The following is a 23,430-nucleotide window of genomic DNA, read 5'->3' as shown; positions in this document are numbered from 1 at the left end:
GCCGGGGCGGCGACGACGACGGGGACATATAGGGCGGCGACGACGGGGACGGGGACGACGCGAGACGGGACGGGGCGGCGGTGACGACGAGGACGACGGGGCGGCGACGACGGGGACGGGGCGGCGACGGGGGCGGCGACGAGGGATGGAGACGTACGGGGGCAGCGGGCGACGGTGCAGAGGAGAAGAAGCAGATGAGAAACTGAAATTTTCGTAAGTGTTGTTTATATAGGAGGGACCTTTAGTACCGGTTGGAGCCACCAACCGATACTAAAGGCCTGTTTTGGCCAGGCCAAGCGGCGGGAAGCGACCCCCCTTAGTACCGGATGATGGCTCCAACCGGTACTAAAGGCCCCCCCTTTAGTACCGGTTGGTGCCACGACCCGGTACTAAAGGGGGTGCGCTGGCGCAGGTGCGGTGCGGCATGTTTAGTCCCACCTCGCTAGCCGAGGGGCGACCGCACTAGTTTATAAACCCCCGTGCGGTAGCTCTTTCGAGCTCCTCTCCAAAGCAGGCCTACTGGGCCTACATGTTCTGTGCTGCCCCGTGGGCCTACTGGGCCTTTGCGGGCCTGCATCCTGGCCCAACAACAGGTTGGGTTTCTAGTTGTATGCAGGCCGCTCTGGCCTAGTAGGCGGGCTTTTTTTTACTTTATTTATTTTTGAGTTGTTTTTTGTGTATTTAGAGTTTCTTTGTGAATATTTTTGCTTTAGGTACAAAAAATTACAAACTCTCTGTTAGTGCCCGTAGTTTTCAAATTTGAATAGTTTAAATTTTGAATTATTTGAAATTAGTGTGAATCACTAGTTTGTGAATAACTTAACTTTAAAAATTAGTAAAGGCATGAAAGAATTTGTTTGCACATAAAATTTCTTCGCGTTTCAAATGCCAAAACACATAATTAACTACCCTAACTATTACAGAGATTCCCTTCTGGGTGTGAAACACAGAAGAAAGTGATGATAGTGAAGCCGATCACATCCCAGATCTTTGGGTGTGAAACTTTTTCTTCGCGTGTGTCCCTTTGCGCCGTAACCATGGAAAATCTTCATCATTTAACGGAATGCTCGGGTCAATATTCACTGTGAATGGAGCAATTTCATCAAACTTTTCATAATCTTCTGACTTGTCTGTCTTGTCATCCACTCCCACGATGTTTCTCTTCCCAGAAAGAACTATGTGCCGCTTTGGCTCATCGTACGATGCATTCGCTTCCTTATCTTTTCTTTTTCTTGGCTTGGTAGACATGTCCTTCACATATAAAACCTGTGCCACATCATTGGCTAGGACGAATGGTTCGTCTGCATACGCAAGATTGTTGAGATCCACTGTTGTCATTCCGTACTGCGGGTCTTCTGTTACCCCGCCTCGTGTCATATTGACCCATTTGCACCGAAACAAAGGGACCTTCAAACCACGTCAATAGTCAAGTTCCCGTATGTCCTGTATATAACTATAATATGTTTCCTTTCCCGTCTTGGTTTCTGCATCAAAACGGACACCACTGTTTTGGTTGGTGCTCTTCTTATCTTGGGGGATCGTGTAAAATGTATTACCATTTATCTTGTACCCTTTGAAAGTCATTATATTCGAAGATGGTAACTGGGACAGCAAGTACATGTCATCTTCAATAGAGGTGTCATGCATGGTACGTGTCTGCAACCAGCTGGCGGAACTCCTGGTTTGTCCACGTGTAATCCAGTCACCAGACCGCTCCGGGTGTTTGGAGCGTAGCAAATTCTTGTGTTCATCCATATACGGAGCCACCAAGGCGGAATTCTGTAGAACTATGTAGTGTGCTTTAGTGAGAGAATGCCTGTCCATACATATTATTTGTTCCCCTCCTAGCGTGCCTTTTCCATCCAGTCTGCCCTTATGCCGCGATTCAGGAACACTAATCGGCTTAAGGTCAGGAATAAAGTCAATACAAAACTCAATGACCTCCTCATTTTGACGGCCCTTGGAGATGCTTCCTTCTGGCCTAGCACGGTTATGAACATATTTCTTTAAGATTCCCATGAACCTCTCAGAGGGGAACGTATTGTGTAGAAATACATGACCCAAAGCGTTAATCTCTTCGCATAGGTGAACTAGGACGTGCGTCATGATGTTGAAGAAGGATGGTGAGAACACCAACTCGAAACTGACAAGACATTGCACCAAATCATTCTCTAACCTTGGTATGATTTCTGGATCGATTACCTTCTGAGAGATTGCATTGAGAAATGCACATAGCTTCACAATGGCTAATCGAACGTTTTCCGATAGAAGCCCCCTCAATGCAACCGGAAGCAGTTGCGTCATAATCACGTGGCAGTCATGAGACTTTAGGTTCTGAAACTTTTTCTCTGCCATGTTTATTATTCCCTTTATATTCGACGAGAAGCCAGACGGTACCTTAATACTAAGCAGGCATTCAAAGAAGATTTGCTTCTCTTCTTTGGTAAGAGCGTAGGTTGCATGACCCTGATGTATGCCGTCTTTTCTGTGCATACGTTGCTAGTCCTCTCGTGCCTCAGGTGTATCTTTTGTCTTCTCATACACGCCCAAGAAGCCAAGCAGGGTCACACAAAGATTCTTCGTCACGTGCATCACGTCGATTGCGGAGCGGACCTCTAGGTCTTTCCAATAGGGCAGGTCCCAAAATATAGACTTCTTCTTCCACATGGGTGCGCGTCCGTCAGCGTCATTCGGAACAGGTTGTCCACCAGGACCCTTTCCAAAGACCACCTTCAAATCCTTGACTATATCATGTACATCAGCACCAGTACGGTGGCGAGGCTTCGTCCGGTGATCCCCCTCACCTTTGAAATGCTTGCCTTTCTTTTTTACGGGATGCCTGCTCGGAAGAAATCGACGATGTCCCAGGTACACATTCTTCTTACAATTAGCCAAATATATACTGTCGGTATCGTCCAAACAGTGCGTGCATGCGCGGTATCCCCTTGTTTGTCTGTCCTGAAAGGTTACTGAGAGCAGGCCAATCATTGATGGTCACGAACAGCAACACCTTTAGGTCAAATTCTTCCCCCGTGTGCTCATCCCACGCACGTACACCTGTTCCATTCCACAGTTGTAAGAGTTCTTCAACTAATGGCCTTAGGTACACATCAATGTCGTTGCCGGGTTGCTTAGAGCCTTGGATGAGCACTGGCATCATAATGAACTTCCGCTTCATGCACAACCAAGGAGGAAGGTTATACAAACATAGAGTCACAGGCCAGGTGCTATGGTTGCCGCTCTGCTCCCCAAAAGGATTAATGCCATCTGCGCTTAGACCAAACCATACGCTCCTTGCGTCATCTGCAAACTCCTTCCCGTACTTTCTTTCGATTTTTCTTCACTGCGACCCGTCAGCGGGTACTCTCAACTTTTCGTCTTTCTTACGGTCTTCTCTGTGCCATCGCATCGCCTTGGCATGCTCTTTGTTTTGGAACAAATGTTTCAACCGTGGTATTATAGGAGCATACCACATCACCTTGGCAGGAATCTTCTTCCTGGGGCACTCGCCCTCGACATCACCAGGGTCATCGCGGCTGATCTTATAGCGCAATGCACCACATATCGGGCAAGCGTTCAAATCCTCGTACTCACCGCGGTAGAGGATGCAATCATTAGGGCATGCATGTATCTTCTGCACCTCCAACCCTAGAGGGCAGACAACCTTCTTTGCTTCGTACGTACTCTCGGGCAATTCGTTGTCCTTTGGAAGCATATCCTTTATCATAACCAGCAACTTTCCAAATCCCTTGTCAGATACACCATTCTCTACCTTCCATTGCAGCAATTCTAGTGTGGTGCCCAGCTTTTTCTTGTCACCTACGCAATTCGGGTATAACAATTTTTTGTGATCCTCTAACATGCGCTGCAACTTCTTCTTCTCCAAATCACTTGCGCGGTTTCTCTTTGCATCGGCAATGGCCTGACCTAGATCATCAACGGGCTCATCTGATGCCTCTTCTTCAGCTTCTTCCCGCATTGCCGGCTCAGCTTCTTCCCGCATTACCGGCTCAGCTTCTTCCCCCATTGTTGTATCATCGTATTCAGGGAACCCATGGCCAGGATAGCTGTCGTCGTCCTCTTCTTCTTCATTGTCTTCCATCATAACCCCTCTTTCTCCGTGCTTGGTCCAAACATTATAGTGGGGCATGAAACCGGACTTAAACAGGTGGACGTGAATGGTTCTTGACGTAGAGTAATTATGACCATTCTTACAGCGAGCACATGGACAAGGCATAAAACCATCCGCCCACTTGTTTGCCTCAGCCGCAAGCAGAAAAGTATGCACGCCCTCAACGAACTGGGGAGAGCATCGGTCATCGTACATCCATTGCCGTCTCATCTTCATTACACAACACCGAATAGACCAAATTAATACAAGTTCATACATAAAGTTCATACAACACTTAAATGCAACAAACAAATAACTCTCTAGCTAAAGCATTTAAATGCAACAACAAATACGATCAAGATCGCAACTAAGGTAACAATGGATCCAACAACATAATGATACCAAGCCTTACTATCAATGGCATATTTTCTAATCTTTCTAATCTTCAAGCGCATTTTCTTCATCTTGATCTTGTGATCATCGACGACATCGGCAACATGCAACTCCAATTCCATCTTCTCCCCCTCAATTCTTTTCAATTTTTCTTTCAAGTACTCGTTTTCTCTTTCAACTAAATTTAACCTCTCGACAATAGGGTCGGTTGGAATTTCCGGTTCACATACCTCCTAGAAAAAATTTCTATGTCAACTTGATGGGCATAATTTGTCATAAACACGAAATGCAACTAGTTTTAAAAGAGAATATATATACCACATCCGAATCATAACAAGGACGAGGGTCGACGGGGACGGATATCAAAACCATGGCACTATATGTATAACAAACAACGTACGGGTAAGATAATTATACGAGTAACTATATATCCAAATCACACAAACATCAATTTTTATATAAAATTTCATGAACAAGAGGCTCACCACAAGGTGGTGCCGGCGACGGGACGGTGCGGGCGATCGACGGTGGTTACGACGGAGATTTAGAAGGCACTAAGTAAACCACACCTACATATGCAAACTAAGTGTTATTTTTGACCTCAGATTGCATATAAATCAAATACTAGCACATATATATATATATATATATATATCCTCCTAAATTACTAAACTCACAAATTAATCACTATATAAAGCATTGCAAGAGCTAATCTAGCAATGAGAGATGAAAGGACAAAGTTGCTAACCTTTGTGATCATTTGAATGGATGGGGGCCTTCAAATCTTGATAAATTTTGGGCAAAATGTGTGATGAGCTCGAGAGGAAGAGGGGAAGAATAGAGAGGAGAGGGGAAAGAGGAAGAACAGAACGAGTTTGGGTGGACGAAGGGTTTATGTAGGACGACCTTTAGTACCGGTTCGTGCCAAGAACCGGTACTAAAGGGGCTGGAGGGGCCCAGTCTGACAACATCCTGCCACCACACTCATTAGTACCGGTTCGTGGCACGAACCGGTGCTAAAGGTTCTCCACGAACCGGTACTAATGAAAGCGGCCTGGCTAGCGGTTGGAACCGGCACTAATGTATACATTAGTGCCGGCTTAAATACAAACCGACACTAATGTGCTTCACGTTTAACCCTTTTTCTACTAGTGGGTCTAGGCAGCCATGATGCTCTCCATGGATCTTGCGCCCGCTACGCTAGCCAACATCGCGCTCGTCGGTTTGCACCCAATACCGACCTAGCTAGATCTACTCACCTACTGCATGCATGTTCCGAGAGATCTATACTATTTACCTTTCCTTATTTCTTGATCCGTGTGCAGGTGATGCCTTTACCTTGATGCTGCTCCTCGTCCCCGCGTACGTACTATTTCCGTCCTTCTTAGTTAATTACATACTCCGATCCATAGGTGAAATTGCATGGGCATATGTGAATTTGTTGGTTGATGAACCGATCTGAGCAAATAACCAACGCCGCCGACGTGCTGACTAGACTAATTGCGTGTGTATGTTTCATGCACCGGCAGGTTCACCACGATACCAGCCATCTGCCGGTCCGGCACCGTCGGGAGTAGATCCCCGCTACCCAATATCGCCACGCTCCTCAGCTGCTGCGTGGGCATCCTGTACGGTGTCGCGCGCCGTGACAGCCTCGCCGTCGTCCTCAACTCCCTCGGGGCCTTGCTTCAGACCATCTACGTCCTCTTCTTTATCGTCTACAGCGCCGACAGAGGTCTTATCCTCCTCCAGTGCCTCGTGCCGGCCCTAGGCTACGCCGTCCTTCTCATATTGTACCTGCATCGTCCACCCCGCCACCTTGTTCAACTTGGTCAGTACAATAACATGCCGTTGATTGCATCTTAGGGCATCTCTAGCCGCGCCATCAAGAAGGCCCCCTAAGCGTTTTTTCGTCCGCCGGCGTAAAAAAATCGGCCCAGTCGCGTCTCCAAGAGCTCAGTTTTCGCCGGCTTGTGACGAAATTGGCGCCGGCGGATCCAACCCGAACCCAGCGCGCTGGGGGTCGCTTGGGGGCGCCGGGCGAATCGTTTTTGGCGCGAAGAGCCGCGGGCCCGCCGCGTCAGCGACTCTATTCTCTTCTCGCCCCTTCGTCGTCCTCATCGTCTCGTTTCCCGCGGCGAATCAATGCCAAAGCTGCCGCACGCTGCCGCACCGGTCAGCCTCCATTGATGCCTCATGGGCGGCGCAGTGAAGGCTGGGCGATGCGTCCCTCAGCCGCCACGCAATCACGCCACGCGTAACGCGCCGGCCAAGCGTACCACGCGGCGTCTCCGCCTATAAAAGCCGACTGCAAGCGCGGCGGAGAGACTCACCCCGATCATCCACCGACGACGCGCTCATTTCTCCCCCTTCCCTCCTCTCGCCGTCACCAGTTGAGAAAGCATGGCCGAGCGTTTCCCAAGCAACGGCGTGGCAGCGAATGGATTCGGGCGCCGTCATCTGCACGAGGACGAGGCTCGCCTCCTTTTCGAGGCCGAGTACCCGGTCCCGCCGGACATGCGGTTGCCCGGGGCATGGAGGATCAACGCCGGCGGCGTGCCGGTGCCCCCGGTACCCACCGGCGCGGCGTGGCGTGCGGAGATCACACACATCCGCTCGTCCCTGCCGCGTGCGGCGAGGAAGGGGCCCCGGTACGTCCCCGACAGCCCAATCTGGGAGCCGTACTTCCGCCGCCGGCACGACGAGCAGCTCGAGGCCACCAATGGCGCCGTGCCCTCCGGCAGGTTCAACACCGCCGGCCGGCGTCGGTGGTGGGGTGTGCCCGGGCGCACGTTGGAGTCCGTCCTCAAGTACATCGAGGGCGGCAACACACCGCGCCTCGAGTACCCCACTCCCCCGTCCTTCTCACACCGCCGGGGCTGCCGGGGAAGCTCCTGGACACCGAGGCGCATGGAGACCGGGGTGTCCTCCTCCTCGTCCGGCGGCACTCCCTGCGTCCACCTCTGTCCCGTCAAGCCGGAGCCCCAGGACACGCATGTCAGCGCGCGTACCCGCAGCTCCGGCGCCCTCGTCGAGCCCAAGGTGGAGTCCAGCCTCCCCCCGGAGTACGAGGAGATAACCCGGCGCGGCTTCTCCGACGAGGACGCCATGCGGTGGTCGCGCGACGACTACCTGCGCGAGGAGATGATCCGGCAGCGCCGGGCCCTGGAGGAGATCGCCGCCCGTAAACGTGGGCGCGAGGACGAGGACGGTGTCGTCGTCCTCGATAGCGACGATGACGACGCCCTCGGACCGTCCAACCCGCCGCGCCAACCGGGGGAGAGATGCAACAGGGATGGCGGAGGTGTAGGCGGGGGCGACGACGACGACGGCGGTGACTACACGCGGTTCTACAGCCTCCTCGGCATGTAGAACCGCGTGGGCGAGCGGCGAGGCGGGCGGCGAGGGAGACGGCGGGGGTAGCCCGCGGTAATTTTTTTAAATATGTTTAAATTTGAACGAACTCGCCCGTGTTTGCTTGTGTTTGCGCCGAATTTGAACATTTTAAAAATCCGTGGGGGGCCGCGACTGGGGGGCATCATGCCCCCAGTGCGCGGTTTAGCGCCGGTGCGCCCCCAGGGAGCGATTTTTTGCCCCTGCTGGGGGCCAACGGCTGGAGATGCCCTTAGCTAGCTTCTCCATGTGTTCTTTCTTGCGTGCCTGCTGATCACTAAACATATATAGTTGCTGGCTCACTATTGTACGGATCTCACATCAAGATTGAAAAGTTGAAGATAAAAGATTTTATGTAGCCTGAGCTACAAAGAAACTTTGTGCTCCGATAATGCATTAATATATATATATATATATATATATATATATATATATATATATATATATATATATATATATATATATATATATATATACACCAGGTGAAGGTGAAGCAGACCTTGACAATGGGGTCAATGCCGCATCAGCCAGCCCATGCCTATCCCTAATCAGCACGCCGACGTGGATCATCTACGCCTTGGCCAGAAAGGACCCCAAGCTATACTTACACATCGCCGTAAGTTAGAGCAATTCGTCAACCTTCATTCGTCCATCCTAAGTAGCTTACTAAAATTAATATAAAGTTGGGTCATCTATTTTGTACGGAGAAAATAGCTTACTTATCATAAATGAATTGGTGATCAATGTTCTTTTGCTCATCAATCTGTAGATCCCCAGCTGCTTTGGCCTGGTGTCTGCCATAGTTCAGCTGAGTCTCCACACATACTTCCAGTTTCTATACCAGCAGTCGACTGACGTGGAGGTTCGGCCCTGAGGGCATGGCTGCTGGAATGGCCAATCGCCGACACACCACTTTCTGTCTAGGTAGCTCCTACTGGAATGAAAGTTGAGCTACCTTACCTAGTATGTATACTAGGATTCGGAGCTTCTTGCATGTAATGGCCAATCGCCGACATGGAAGGAAGGGAATGGAATTGGGAGGCGGTGCCGGTGGAGGCAGCGGTGACGCGAACGCAGTGCAGGTCGAGTGTTGTGGACTTGTGGGATGCCGCTGGCCTCACGGGCTTTTCTGGGCTGTCCATTTATGCCATTTATTTTTTCTGGACGTCCACCAACACCATTTAAACATTTTTTGGTGAGAGGCATATGTGGGATTAGTGGGACCCAACGCCACTTACATCCTGAATGTAATCTGTCGCACTTAAGCAGTCCTAGCATGCGTGCCTTAAATTAATCAAAGCTACATGCTGCCTGAGTCTTGCTTTGGATCAAGTTTCAGAGTGTATCATCCTCGAGTCATGACCGTCGCCGGTGGCAAGGGTCGTAGCGTAATGCTCTTCTACTGTGCATGCTAGGGCACTATCTCTACACAACTACCCACGTATGGTCTGGATCTAATTAAACCCATTAAGTTACGCGTGAAGGGAGGCCAACCAGCTATGCCACGTGGCACAAGTTGGTTGGCCGCTGTGAGAAATCTTTTGAAAAAAATAGATGAAGATGTGAATTATTTTTTAAATGTATTTTTTTGATGAAGGTGAGGATCTCTGGTATTTTTTAAATGAAGGGTTATTCAAAATGGCACTCGTTAGTAGGCTGCGGTGATAATTTTTTTTTCTTTTTTACTTCTTTTTCTTTTTTAGGGATTTTTACTTCTTTTTCTTAGATGAAGGTGATGATTTTTTTTCTGAGATGTTTTTTTAGATGAAAGAGGGCTTTATGTATTTTTTAAAATAAAAACGTACGCATAATTTCCCTTCAAACGACACCACAGGATGGCGCTCCAACCACTAGCGTAGATTAACATCTACGCTTTACAGCATCAAGCAGACGTTCCTGCCGCCAGCACATGTGACTAAGGAACTGACTTATACTCAAAGCACCGTGGTTAACGTCAAAACTTGATGTCTTGGGAACTTACTAAGACAGATACGCCTAGGAATGAACTAGTCCAGATTAGATATCACTGGCCGCATCACTACTTCAATCTCCGATTACACGTATCCATTAATCTCATAGCCTGACCTAAGTGCCTGTTCGGAATCACTCCAGTCTGCCGACTCCGCTCCGTGCGAGGAGCTCCGTCTGAGCCGCTCCTAGCAATTGTACTAGCGCTCCCTCCGCTTCGGGAGCTACGGTGACGGAGCGGAGAGGATCCGAACAGGGCCTAAGTCTAATGCAGAGCGACGGCCGACCGGACACAGCTGCATCGTTGCACCGACAATGAACTGAGATCATATGTCTTGAAGTATCTATAGCCGGACTTAACAAATCCGACCCTCCTAAACGTTCATGGACGTGCCCGGGTTCGTTCCCGGACAATGCCAGTCACCCCCACAACCGGATATCTCATTTAGCAAACCCCCAAATCCATATAACCACATACATCGATACAACCACAGTGCATGCATCGATTGATGCACAGGCCGAGGGTTTAACCTCCTTTTCTAAAAAAATACAATCACATGCATGTATCGTAAACTATCTATATGATCTCACACAAAGCATCCGGCTAAACCATCAATACATGACATCATACTATCAAAAATTGGCATGCTCGGCATATATTATATACTATAAGCTATGTATACAAATCATCCACGACAGCCTTTCTTTGCCGGTTCCCTTAACGTCTGTGTCGCGGAAGTAGCCCTCCAAGACACAAAATGGATTAAGTCGGATCTGCTTATCGCCGGAACTGTCGAGTCATCATTGTCCTCCTGCTCCTCTTTGGGGGGCAGTCTGGCCATTTCATGGACCGCCCGGTTTTGCTCTCGGGTGAGGGCACGCGTGCTCCTCCTCTGCCGCTTTTGGAGGATGCGAGCACCTCACCCAAGGCAACGCGTGACGCCGCCTTCGCCTCCGTCATGTTGGCAGCGAGGCGGGGCTCGGCCTCCCGCACCCTCTGCTTTGCACAATGGGCACACCGGTCCCTATAACACTCACAAGCCTCCGCACCGGAGATGGGGCGGCAGATGGACCTCATCGCGCCGGTGAGATAGAGGGCACGCGGCTCAACCCTCCAGCCGCTGCAGATCCGAGCGCCAGTTGTGAGATGAATTGGGAAGCGTAGAACCCTTCATCTGGGCCGCATTGTATTATATAGAGAGCATGCCGTGGCTTACAAGGAAGGGATCGATCGAGAGAAAGAGGAGATCGTTCCGTTCGGTTACAGGAGGTTGAACAGAAGAAGAGATAAGAGGAGATAAGAGTACAAAGTTTAAACTACTCTCCTATCTCTACACAATGTATTCTAACGTTCCCCCTCAATCTGAACCGAGTGATCTTTACCAAGGTTAAGATTGTTCTTGAATTCATTCAATCTTCCTGTAGTAAGAGGTTTTGTGAAGCCATCAGCAAGTTGATCACTAGTGGGTATAAACCGAATATCAAGTAGCTTGCGAGCTACACTTTCTCTGACAAAGTGAAAATCAACTTCAATATGTTTGGTTCGTGCATGGAAAACATGATTAGCTGAGAGATAGGTTGCACCAATATTATCACACCATAACCTCGCAGCTTGTGGAGCCTTGATCCTAAGCTCATATAACAGATTCTGTATCCACATTACCTTAGCTGTAGCATTATCCAAAGCTTTATACTCAGCCTCTGTACTGGATCTAGAAACAGTGGCCTGTTTTCTTGCACTCCATGACACAAAATTTGTTCCTAGAAACACAGCAAAACCACCTGTGGACCTTCTGTCATCAGCACACCCTGCCCAGTCTGCATCAGAATAGGCAGTAACAAGCATAGACATTGACTTGGTAATCTGAAGTCCAAGACCTTTTGAGTATTGAAGATACCTTAAAATCCTTTTTACTACAGTCCAGTGTGTTGTTCTAGGTGCATGCAAATATTGACAAACTTTATTGACAAAGTAAGAAATATCAGGACGTGTAAGAGTCAAATACTATAAAGCACCAACAACACTTCTGTATTTTGTTGCATCATCTGATCCAAGTGCTTCTCCACTTTCAATTGTAAGCTTTTCTGAAGTTGAAATTGGTGTACTCACAGGTTTGCAATTTTCCAATCCTACTCTCTTGAGTATATCAGTGGTATATTTTCTTGTGTAAGAAGTATTCCATCCTTTATCTGTTTAACTTCTATACCAAGAAAATAATGAAGATCACCTAAGTCTTTGAGAGCAAATTCCAGCTTCAGATCCTTAAGTAAACACGTGGTAGCATGTGCACTTGAACTAGCAACAATTATATCATCAACATAAACGAGCACAAATATAGTGATCTTATCTTTATGATAAAAGAACAATGAGGTATCTGCTTTAGATGGTGTAAACCCAAGTTGTTGTAGTTGCATGTTTAACCTGGAGTACCAAGCTCTTGGGGCCTGTTTCAAACCATATAAAGCCTTATCCAACTTACAGACATAGTGTGGTGCACTTTGATCCTCATATCCTGGTGGTTGCCGCATGAACACTTCATCCTCAAGAACACCATGAAGAAACGCTTCTGAACATCTAGCTGTCGTAAACTCCAACCTCTGGAAACATCAATAGAAAGTACAAGTCGAATAGTAGCTAACTTAATAACAGGACTAAAAGTATCTTCATAATCAATACCAAACCTCTGTTTGAAACCTTTGGCAACTAGTATAACATTGTACCTGTCTATGCTTCCATCAGATTTTCTCTTTATCTTATATACCCATTTACAATATATGACATTATGACCCTGCTTTGGTGGTACTAAATGCCATGTTTTATTTTTCATGAGTGCATCATATTCATGATCCATAGCTTCTTTCCAATCTCTATGTGCAAGAGCATCATGCAAACGAGTTGGTTCCCCAATATTACTGAGAAAAGCACGCTTAACTTTGTCATACCTGACCGTACCATCAGTGTATTATTTTTCCTTGATAATACCTGACTGTGATCTGGTGTGCCGGCACGGAACTGTTGGTTATGTGGGCGCAGGCGCAGAAAATCCCGGTTCAGGAGCTGGCGTAGCAGATCCTGTTGCCGACGGTGGTGTAGAAGCAGGCGCAGAAGATCCCGGCTCCTGACCCGAGAAGGATGCCCGCACAGAGGCTACAGCGGATCCCGACGCGTGATCCAAAGGGGATCCAGGCATGTGATCCAAGGGGGATCCAGGCCCCATAGGCGCATCGCTGTCGTCAGCTGGGTCGAGGCGCGGGCTCCCAGCGTTCGGTGCGCCACGTGGAGACACGGTTTCCCCCGCGCGGGGGCGGGCGCGTGGGCTGGCGGGGTCCACCAGATGCAGCCGGTCGGCCACATCCGCCTCGGGAGCGCTGGCAGCCACCGGATTGGCTGCAAGAGAATCCGCCTCGGAGCGCTCAGCAGGCGCAGACCTGGCGCGCGGATCGGCGCTGGATCGCGCACCACTGCTGCCGCTGCTGTCAGGAAGATCAGCCTCATGTTCTGTGCCAAGCTTGTCCTTTCCTGCACACATAAAATCACAGCCCGGACCTGCGCATATATCATCAGAACCACCGTTTTGAATGGAATTTTGCACACAGTCAGCTTTATGTAATTCACCCCCGTGATCTGAAAGAAGTGCTATCTCAGCACGAAGAAGGGCTCCGGCGTTTGGACGAAGTTTGGCAAATGGAAAGAGGGTTTCATCAAACACAACATCCCAAGAAATATAGATTCGTCCAGTTGCAACTTCTAGGCATTTATAACCTTTGTGAAGATTGCTATAGCCAATAAAAACGAATTGAGTAGAACGAAACTCAAGTTTATGACGATTGTATGGACGCAATTTGGGGTAGCAAGCACACCCAAATATTTTGAGAAAGTTGTAGTCAGGTTTTTGATGATAGAGGCGCTCCAATGGAGTGACATTGCCAATAACTTTGCTAGGAAGACGGTTTATAAGATAGGTGGCAGTGGTAAAGGCTTCGTCCCAATATTTGAGAGGCATGGATGCATGAGCAAGAAGGGATAAACCAACTTCAACAACGTGACGGTGTTTCTGTTCAGTGGAGCCATTCTGTTGATGAGCATGAGGACAAGAAACATGATGTTCAATGCCTATGCTACGGAAAAAAGAGTTGAGTGTTTCATACTCCCCTCCCCAGTCACTTTGGACTGTCAAAATTTTTCGATCAAAGTGTCATTCAACAAGTTTTTGAAACTCTTGAAACACAGAGAAAACCTCAGATTTGTACTTGAGCAAATAAATCCATGTAAACTTGCTATAATCATCAATGAAACTGACATAGTATTTCTTTCTGCCAAAGGAATCTCTTGCATGACCCCATACATCACTGAAAATAAGTTCTAAAGGAGCATGAGATGTACTATTCGACTTGGGATAAGGAAGTTGGTGACTCTTGGCATATTGAAAAGCTTCACAAAAAGACTCACTAATTGAACTATGTGACAACGAGAGATTGCCTTTATTCACTACTTGTTTAACAATGATCGAAGATGGATGTCCTAATCTTTGATGCCATCTTGCCAAAGTGGGCTTGATGGCGAAGAAAACTTGACGACGCTTGCGACTAAGTGGTCCGGATGTGATGGGGTAGAGACCTCCAATGCATCTACCGTGATGAAGGAGTTCCCTCGTTGCCCGATCCTTGATAAAAAAGTAACGAGGGTGAGTTTCAAAGAAGACATTATTGTCATGAGCTAAACGAGACATGGATACAAGGTTTTTATCAGCTTGAGGCACATGAAGGACATCTTTTAGGACTAGATCACGTTGAAGTGTAGGGGAATTAATAAGAGCTTGACCAATGTGTTGAATATCCATAACTCCACCGCTTGCGGTGTGAATTTGATCGCCGCCATGGTACTGATCACGGAGAGCAAGTTGTTCTAGCTCGCTTGTGACATGATCCGTGGCACCAGAGTCCATGTACCACACCCCTTCTCCTCCTTGTTCATGCATGGCCGCAACAACATGTTTAGCATCAGGAGCGAAGTTCTCATCATAGTGATGCCAGTAGTCCAAGACTTCATGGCCCAGCTTCTTGCAGAGCTGGCAGCGAGGACGTGCTCAGGAAGAAGAAGGGCGGCGGCTGCTGCTGTTGTTGAAGCCGCCACCCCCGGCCCTGTTGTTGTAGTTGCTGCTGCCGCTGCCGCCGGTGTTGGTGTAGCCAGCTCTGCCGTTGTTGGAGTAGCCGGCGTTACCGCGCCCACGGCCGCTGCGTTGCCCCTGGTGACCGTGCCCGCGGCTGCGGCCACGGGAGACAGAGTTGGCGGAGGACTGCCGGATGTTGGCGCCGTGAAGAAGGCTGAGGCGGGCGTCGAAGCTCAAGAGCTGACTGTACAACTCCTGAACGATGATGACTCCACCCGAGAGGCGACGGCGAAGACCACAGGGTTGTAGTCCATGTCGAGGCCGGCGAGGATTTTGGACACGATCTCCGGATCGGAGAGCGCGGCGACGGTGCAGGTGACTTCATCGGTGAGGCTTTTAATTTTTCCAAGGTATTCTGCCATAGACATGTTACCTTTTTGAAGATTCGTGAGCTCAATGGCGTGATGATTGCTTGAGCTTGGCTTTGAGCAGCAAACATGGCATGGATAGCACTCCATACTTCGGCCGGTGTCGAGAGCGTTGCGACCTGTGCGAAGATCTCGTGGGATAGGGATCCCATCAAGAATCCTTGGAGCTGCTGCTGTGCATACTGCTACCACCTAAGCACTGCGTTGGATTTCCCCAAAGAGGAAAGGATGATGCAGCAAAGTAGCGTAAGTATTTCCCTCAGTTTTTGAGAACCAAGGTATCAATCCAGTAGGAGGTTGCGCGCGCGTCCCTAGTACCTGCACAAAACAAATAACTCCTCACAACTAATGCGATAAGGAGTTGTCAATCCCTTCACGGTCACTTACGAGAGTGAGATCTGATAGATATGATAAGATAATATTTTTGGCATTTTTGTGATAAAGATGCAAAGTAAAATAAAGGTAAAGTAAAAGTAAAGGAAATAACTAAGTATTGGAAGATTAATATGATGAAGATAGACCCGGGGACCATAGGTTTCACTAGTGGCTTCTCTCAAGAGCATAAGTATTTTACGGTGGGTGAACGAATTACTGTTGAGCAATTGACAGAATTGAGCATAGTTATGAGAATATCTAGGTATGATCATGCATATAGGCATCACGTCCGAGACAAGTAGACCGACTCCTGCCTGCATCTACTACTATTACTCCACTCATCGACCGCTATCCAGCATGCATCTAGAGTATTAAGTTCATGAAAACAGAGTAACGCCTTAAGCAAGATGACATGATGTAGAGGGATAAATTCATGCAATATGATAAAAAAAAACCATCTTGTTATCCTCGATGGCAACAATACAATACATGCCTTGCTGCCCCTACTGTCACTAGGAAAGGACACCGCAAGATTGAACCCAAAGCTAAGCACTTCTCCCATTGCAAGAAAGATCAATCTAGTAGGCCAAACCAAACTGATAATTCGAAGAGACTTGCAAAGATAACCAATCATACATAAAAGAATTCAGAGAAGATTCAAATATTATTCATAGATAAACTTGATCATAAACCCACAATTCATCGGTCTCAACAAACACACCGCAAAAAGAAGATTACATCGAATAGATCTCCACAAGAGAGGGGGAGAACATTGTATTGAGATCCAAAAAGAGAGAAAAAGTCATCTAGCTAATAACTATGGACCCGAAGGTCTGAGGTAAACTACTCACACTTCATCAGAGAGGCTATGGTGTTGATGTAGAAGCCCTCCGTGATGGATACCCCCTCCGGCGGAGCTCGAGAACAGGCCCCAAGATGGGATCTCGTGGATACAGAAAGTTACGATGGTAGAATTAGGGTTTTGGATCCGTATCTGATCGTTTGGGGGTACGTAGGTATATATAGGAGGAAGGAGTACGTCGGTGGAGCAACAGGGGGGCCCACGAGGGTGGAGGGCGCGCCTGGGGGGGGAGGCGCGCCCCCTACCTCGTGGCCTCCTCCTTTGTTTCTTGACGTAGGGTCCAAGTCTCCTGGATCATGTTCGGTGAGAAAATCACGTTCCCGAAGGTTTCATTCCCTTTGGACTCCGTCTGATATTCCTTTTCTTCGAAACCCTAAAATAGGCAAAAAAACAACAATTCTGGGTTGGGCCTCTGGTTAATAGGTTAGTCCCAAAAATAATATAGAAGTGGAAAATAAAGCCCAATAATGTCCAAAACAGTAGATGATATAGCATGGAGCAATCAAAAATTATAGATACGTTGGAGACGTATCAAGCATCCCCAAGCTTAATTCCCGCTCGTCCTCGAGTAGGTAAATGATAAAAACAGAATTTTTGATGCGGAGTGCTACTTGGAATAACTTTAATGTAATTCTTCTTAATTGTGGCATGAATATTCAGATCCAAAAGATTCAAGATAAAAGTTCATATTGACATAAAAATAATAATACTTCAAGCATACTAACTAAGTAATTATGTCTTCTCAAAATAACATGGCCAAAGAAAGTTCAACCATACAAAATCATATAGTTAGTCATGCTCCATTTTCGTCACACAAGAATGCTCTCATCATGCACAACCCCGATGACAAGACAACCAATTGTTTCATACTTTAGTAATCTCAAACCTATAAACTTTCACGCAATATATGAGCGCAAGCCATGGACATAGCACTATGGGTGGAATAGAATATGATGATGGGGGTTATGTGGAGAAGACAAAAAAGGAGAAAGTATCACATCAACGAGGCTAATCAATGGGCTATGGAGATGCCCATCGATTGATGTTAATGCAAGGAGTAGGGATTGCCATGCAACGGATGCATTAGAGCTATAAATGTATGAAAGCTCAACAAAAGAAACTAAGTGGGTGTGCATCCAACTTGCTTGCTCATGAAGACCTAGGGCACTTGAGGAGGCCCATTGTTGGAATATACAAGCCAAGTTCTATAATGAAAATTCCCACTAGTATATGAAAGTGACAAAACAAAAGACTCTCTATCATGAAGATTATGGTGCTACTTTGAAGCACAAGTGTGCAAAGGATAGTAGCATTGTCCCTTCTCTCTTTTTCTCTCATTTTGTTGGGCCTTCTCTTTTTTATGGCCTTTCCTTTTTTATATTTCTCACTTGGGACAATGCTCTAGAAAATGATCATCATCACACTTCTATTTATTTACAACTCAATGATTACAACTCGATACTAGAACAAAAGAAGACTCTATATGAATGCCTCCGGTGGTGTACCGGGATATGCAATGAATCAAGAGTGACATGTATGAAAATTATGAATAGTGGCTTCGCCACAAATACTATGTCAACTACATGATCATGCTAAGCAATATGACAATGATGAATGTGTCATGATAAATGGAATGGTGGAAAGTTGCATGGCAATATAAATCGGAATGGCTATGGAAATGCCATAATAGGTAGGTATGGTGGCTGTTTTGAGGAAGATATAAGGAGGTTTATGTGTGAAAGAGCGTATCATATCACGGGGTTTGGATGCACCGGCGAAGTTTGCACCAACTCTCAAGGTGAGAAAGGGCAATGCATGGTAATGAAGAGGTTAGCAATGATGGAAGGATGAGAGTGCATATAATCCATGGACTCAACATTAGTCATAAAGAACTCACATACTTATTGCAAAAATCTATAGGTCATCAAAAACCAAGCACTAGAGCAAACTTGTAGGAAAAGACCATCGCTCGTCCCCAACCGCCACTCATAAGGAAGACAATCAAAGAACACCTCATGTTTCAAATTTGTTACATAACGTTTACCATACGTGCATGCTTTGGGACTTGCAAACTTCAACACAAGCATTTCTCAAATTAACAACTACTCAACTAGCACGGCTTTGATATTATTACCTCCATATCTCAAAACAATCATCAAGCATCAAACTTCTCTTAGTATTCAAAACACTCATAAGAAAACAAATTACTAATCTTGAATACCTAGCATATTAGAATTATTTAAGCAAATTGCCATGCTATTTAAGACTCTCAAAATAATCTAAGTGAAGCATGAGAGATCAATAGTTTCTATAAAACAAATCCACCACCATGCTCTAAAAGATATAAGTGAAGTACTAGAGCAAAACTATATAACTCAAAAGATATAAGCGAAACATATAGAGTATTCTAACAAATTCCAAATCATGTATGGCTCTCTCAAAAGGTGTGTAAAGCAAGGATGATTGTGGTAAACTAAAAATCAAAGACTCAAATCATACAAGACGCTCCAAGCAAAACACATATCATGTGGTGAATAAAAATATAGCTCCAAGTAAAGTTACCGATAGAAGTAGACGAAAGAGGGGATGCCTTTCGGGGCATCCCCAAGCTTTGGCTTTTAGGTGTCCTTAGATTATCTTGGGAGTGCCATGGGCATCACCAATCTTAGGCTCTTGCAACTCCTTGTTCCATAATCCATCAAATCTTTACCCAAAACTTGAAAACTTCACAACACAAAACTCAAAGTAGAAAATCTAGTGAGCTCCGTTAGCGAAAGAAAACAAAAGACCACTTCAAGGTACTGCAATGAACTCATTCTTTATTGGTGTTAACCCTACTGTATTCCAACTTCTCTATGGTTTATAAACTATTTTACTAGCCATAGATTCATCAAAATAAGCAAACAACACACGAAAAACAGAATCTGTCAAAAACAGAATAGTCTGTAGTAATCTGTAGCTAACGCAAGATCTGGAACCCCAAAAATTCTAAAATAAATTTCTGGAAGTGAGGAATTTATCTATTAATCATCTTAAAAAATAATTAACTAAATATAGCTTTCTAGATAAAAATGGCAGCAGTTCTAGTGAGCGCTAAAGTTTCTGTTTTTTTACAGCAAGATATCAAGACTTTCCCCAAGTCTTCCCAACGGTTCTACTTGGCACAAACACTAATTAAACACAAAAAACACAACCAAAACAGAGGCTAGGTAAATTATTTATTACTAAACAGAAGAAAAAGTTAAGGAATAAAAATAAAATTGGGTTGCCTCCCAACAAGCGCTATCGTTTAATGCCCCTAGCTAGGCATAAAAAGCAAGGATAGATCTAGGTATTGCCATCTTTGGTAGGCAATCCATAAGTGGCTCTCATAATAGATTCATAAGGTAATTTAATTCTCTTTCTAGGAAAGTGTTCCATGCCTTTCCTTAACGGAAATTGGAATCTAATATTTCCTTCCTTCATATCAATAATTGCACCAATCGTTCTAAGGAAAGGTCTACCAAGAATAATAGGACATGAAGGATTGCAATCTATGTCAAGAACGATAAAATCTACGGGCACATAATTCCTATTTGCAACAATAAGAACATCATTAATTCTTTCCATAGGTTTCTTAATAGTGTAATCCGCAAGGTGTAAGTTTAGAGAGCAATCATCAAAATCACAGAAACCTAACAAATCACACAAAGTCTTTGGAATCGTGGAAACACTAGCACCCAAATCACATAAAGCATAGAACTCATGATCTTTAATCTTAATTTTAATAGTTGGTTCCCATTCATCATAAAGTTTTCTAGGGATAGAAACTTCCAACTCAAGTTTTTCTTCATAAGATTGCATCAAGGCATCAACGATATGTTTAGTAAACACTTTATTTTGACTATAAGCATGAGGAGAATTTAGCACGGATTGCAACAAGGAAATACAATCAATCAAAGAGCAATTTTCATAATTAAATTCCTTGAAATCCAAAATAGTGGGTTTAGCAACATCTAGGGTTTTAATTTCTTCAATCCCACTTTCATCAATTTTAGCATCAAGATCTAAAAACTCCGAATTTTTGGAACGCCTTCTAGGTAAAGGTGGATCATAATCAGTCCCATAATTATTAAGATTCATATTGCAAATCAAAGATTTAATAGGGGACACATCAATAACTTCTAGATCTTCATCTTTATTTTCATAGGAACTAGAAGAACACGCTCTTATAAAGGCATCTTTCTTAGCACGCATCCTAGCGGTTCTTTCTTTGCACTCAATAATGGAAATTCTCATGGCTTTGATAGACTCATTGATATCATGCTTAGCTGGAATAGACCTAAGTTTCAAAGAATCAACATCAAGAGAAATTCTATCAACGTTCCTAGCCAAATCATCAATCTTTAGCAATTTTTCTTCAATCAAAGCATTAAAATTCTTTTGCAAAGTAATAAATTCTTTAATATTAGATTCAAAATCAGAGGGAATCTTATTATAATTTCCATAAGAAATGTTGTAGGAAGTACCATAATTATTAGAGGGAATACTAGGATAAGGACTAGGATTAAAATTTCCTCTATACGCGTTGTTACCAAAATTATTCCTACCAACAAAATTCACATCCATATATTCATTATTATTCTCAATCAAGGTAGACAAGGGCATATCATTAGGATCAGAAGAAACACTCTTACTGGCAAATAATTTCATAAGCTCATCCATCTTTCCACTCAAAACATTAATTTCTTCTATCGCATGCACCTTTTTATTAGTAGATCTTTCAGTATGCCATTGAGAATAATTAACCATAATATTATCTAGGAGTTTAGTAGCTTCTCCTAAAGTGATTTCCATAAAAGTACCTCCCGCGGACGAATCTAAAAGATTTCTAGAAGCAAAATTCAATCCGGCATAAAAATTTTGTATAATCATCCACAAATTCAAACCATGAGTAGGGCAATTACGTATCATTAATTTCATCCTCTCCCAAGCTTGTGCAACATGTTCATGATCAATTTGCTTCAAATTCATAATATCGATTCCAAGGGAGATGATCTTAGCGGGAGGAAAATACTTAGAGATAAAAGCATCTTTGAACTTGTTCCAAGAATCAATACTATTTTCAGGCAAAGACAAAAACCAAGCTTTAGCACGATCTCTAAGTGAAAAAGGAAATAGCTTCAATTTAACAATATCATTATCCAAATCTTTCTTCTTTTGCATATCACACAAATCAACGAAGCTATTTAGATGGGTAGCGACATCTTCACTAGGAAGGCCGGAAAACGGATTTTTCATGACAAGATTCAGCAAAGCGGCATTAATTTCACAAGATTCAGTATCGGTAAGAGGAGCAATCGGAGTTCTAATAAAATCATTGTTGTTGGTGTTGGTAAAGTCACACAATTTAGTGTTATCTTGAGCCATCGTGACAAGCAAGCAATCCAACACACAAGCAAACAAAAAGCAAGCGGGCAAAAAGAGGCAAATAGAGAAAGAGAGGGAGGATAGAGAGAGAGGGCGAATAAAATGGCAAGGGTGAAGTGGGGGAGAGGAAAACGAGAGGCAAATGGCAAATAATGTAATGCAGAAGATAAGGGTTGTGATGTGTACTTGGTATGTTGACTTTTGCGTAGACGCCAGAAATGGCTCGTTGTCGGAAGTCAAATCTTGACTTGCGCGAACCTCCCCGGCAACGGCGCCAGAAATTCTTCTTGCTACCTCTTGAGCACTGCGTTGGATTTCCCGAAGAGGAAAGGATGATGCAACAAAGTAGCGTAAGTATTTCCCTTAGTTTTTGAGAACCAAGGTATCAATCCAGTAGGAGGTTGAGCGCGCGTCCCTAGTACCTCCACAAAAAAAATAACTCCTCACAACCAATGCGATAAGGAGTTGTCAATCCCTTCACGGTCACTTACGAGAGTGAGATCTGATAGATATGATAAGATAATATTTTTGGCATTTTTGTGATAAAAATGCAAAGTAAAATAAAGGCAAAGTAAAAGTAAAGGAAATAACTAAGTATTGGAAGATTAATATGATGAGGATAGACCCGGGGGCCACATGTTTCACTAGTGGCTTCTCTCAAGAGCATAAGTATTTTACGGTGGGTGAACGAATTACTATTGAGCAATTGACAGAATTGAGCATAGTTATGAGAATATCTAGGTATGATCATGCATATAGGCATCATGTCCGAGACAAATAGACCGACTCCTGCCTGCATCTACTACTATTACTCCACTTATCGACCGCTATCCAGCATGCATCTAGAGTATTAAGTTCATGAAAACAGAGTAACGCCTTAAGCAAGATGACATGATGTAGAGGGATAAATTCATGCAATATGATAAAAAAAACCATCTTGTTATCCTCGATGGCAACAATACAATACGTGCCTTGCTGCCCCTACTATCACTGGGAAAGGACACCGCAAGATTGAACCCAAAGCTAAGCACTTCTCCCATTGCAAGAAAGATCAATCTAGTAGGCCAAACCGAACTGATAATTCGAAGAGACTTGCAAAGATAACCAATCATACATAAAAGAATTCAGAGAAGATTCAAATATTATTCATATATAAACTTGATCATAAATCCACAATTCATCGGTCTCAACAAACACACCGCATAAAGAAGATTACATCGAATAGATCTCCACAAGAGAGGGGGAGAACATTGTATTGAGATCTAAAAAGAGAGAAGAAGCCATCTATCTAATAACTATGGACCCGAAGGTCTGAGGTAAACTAGTAACACTTCATCGGAGAGGCTATGGTGTTGATGAAGAAGCCCTCCGTGATGGATA

This window comes from Triticum dicoccoides, chromosome 5A, assembly GCF_002162155.2.
Source record: "Triticum dicoccoides isolate Atlit2015 ecotype Zavitan chromosome 5A, WEW_v2.0, whole genome shotgun sequence".
In the NCBI taxonomy this organism is placed as follows: domain Eukaryota; kingdom Viridiplantae; phylum Streptophyta; class Magnoliopsida; order Poales; family Poaceae; genus Triticum; species Triticum dicoccoides.
Note: the sequence above shows the minus strand (reverse complement) of the source record.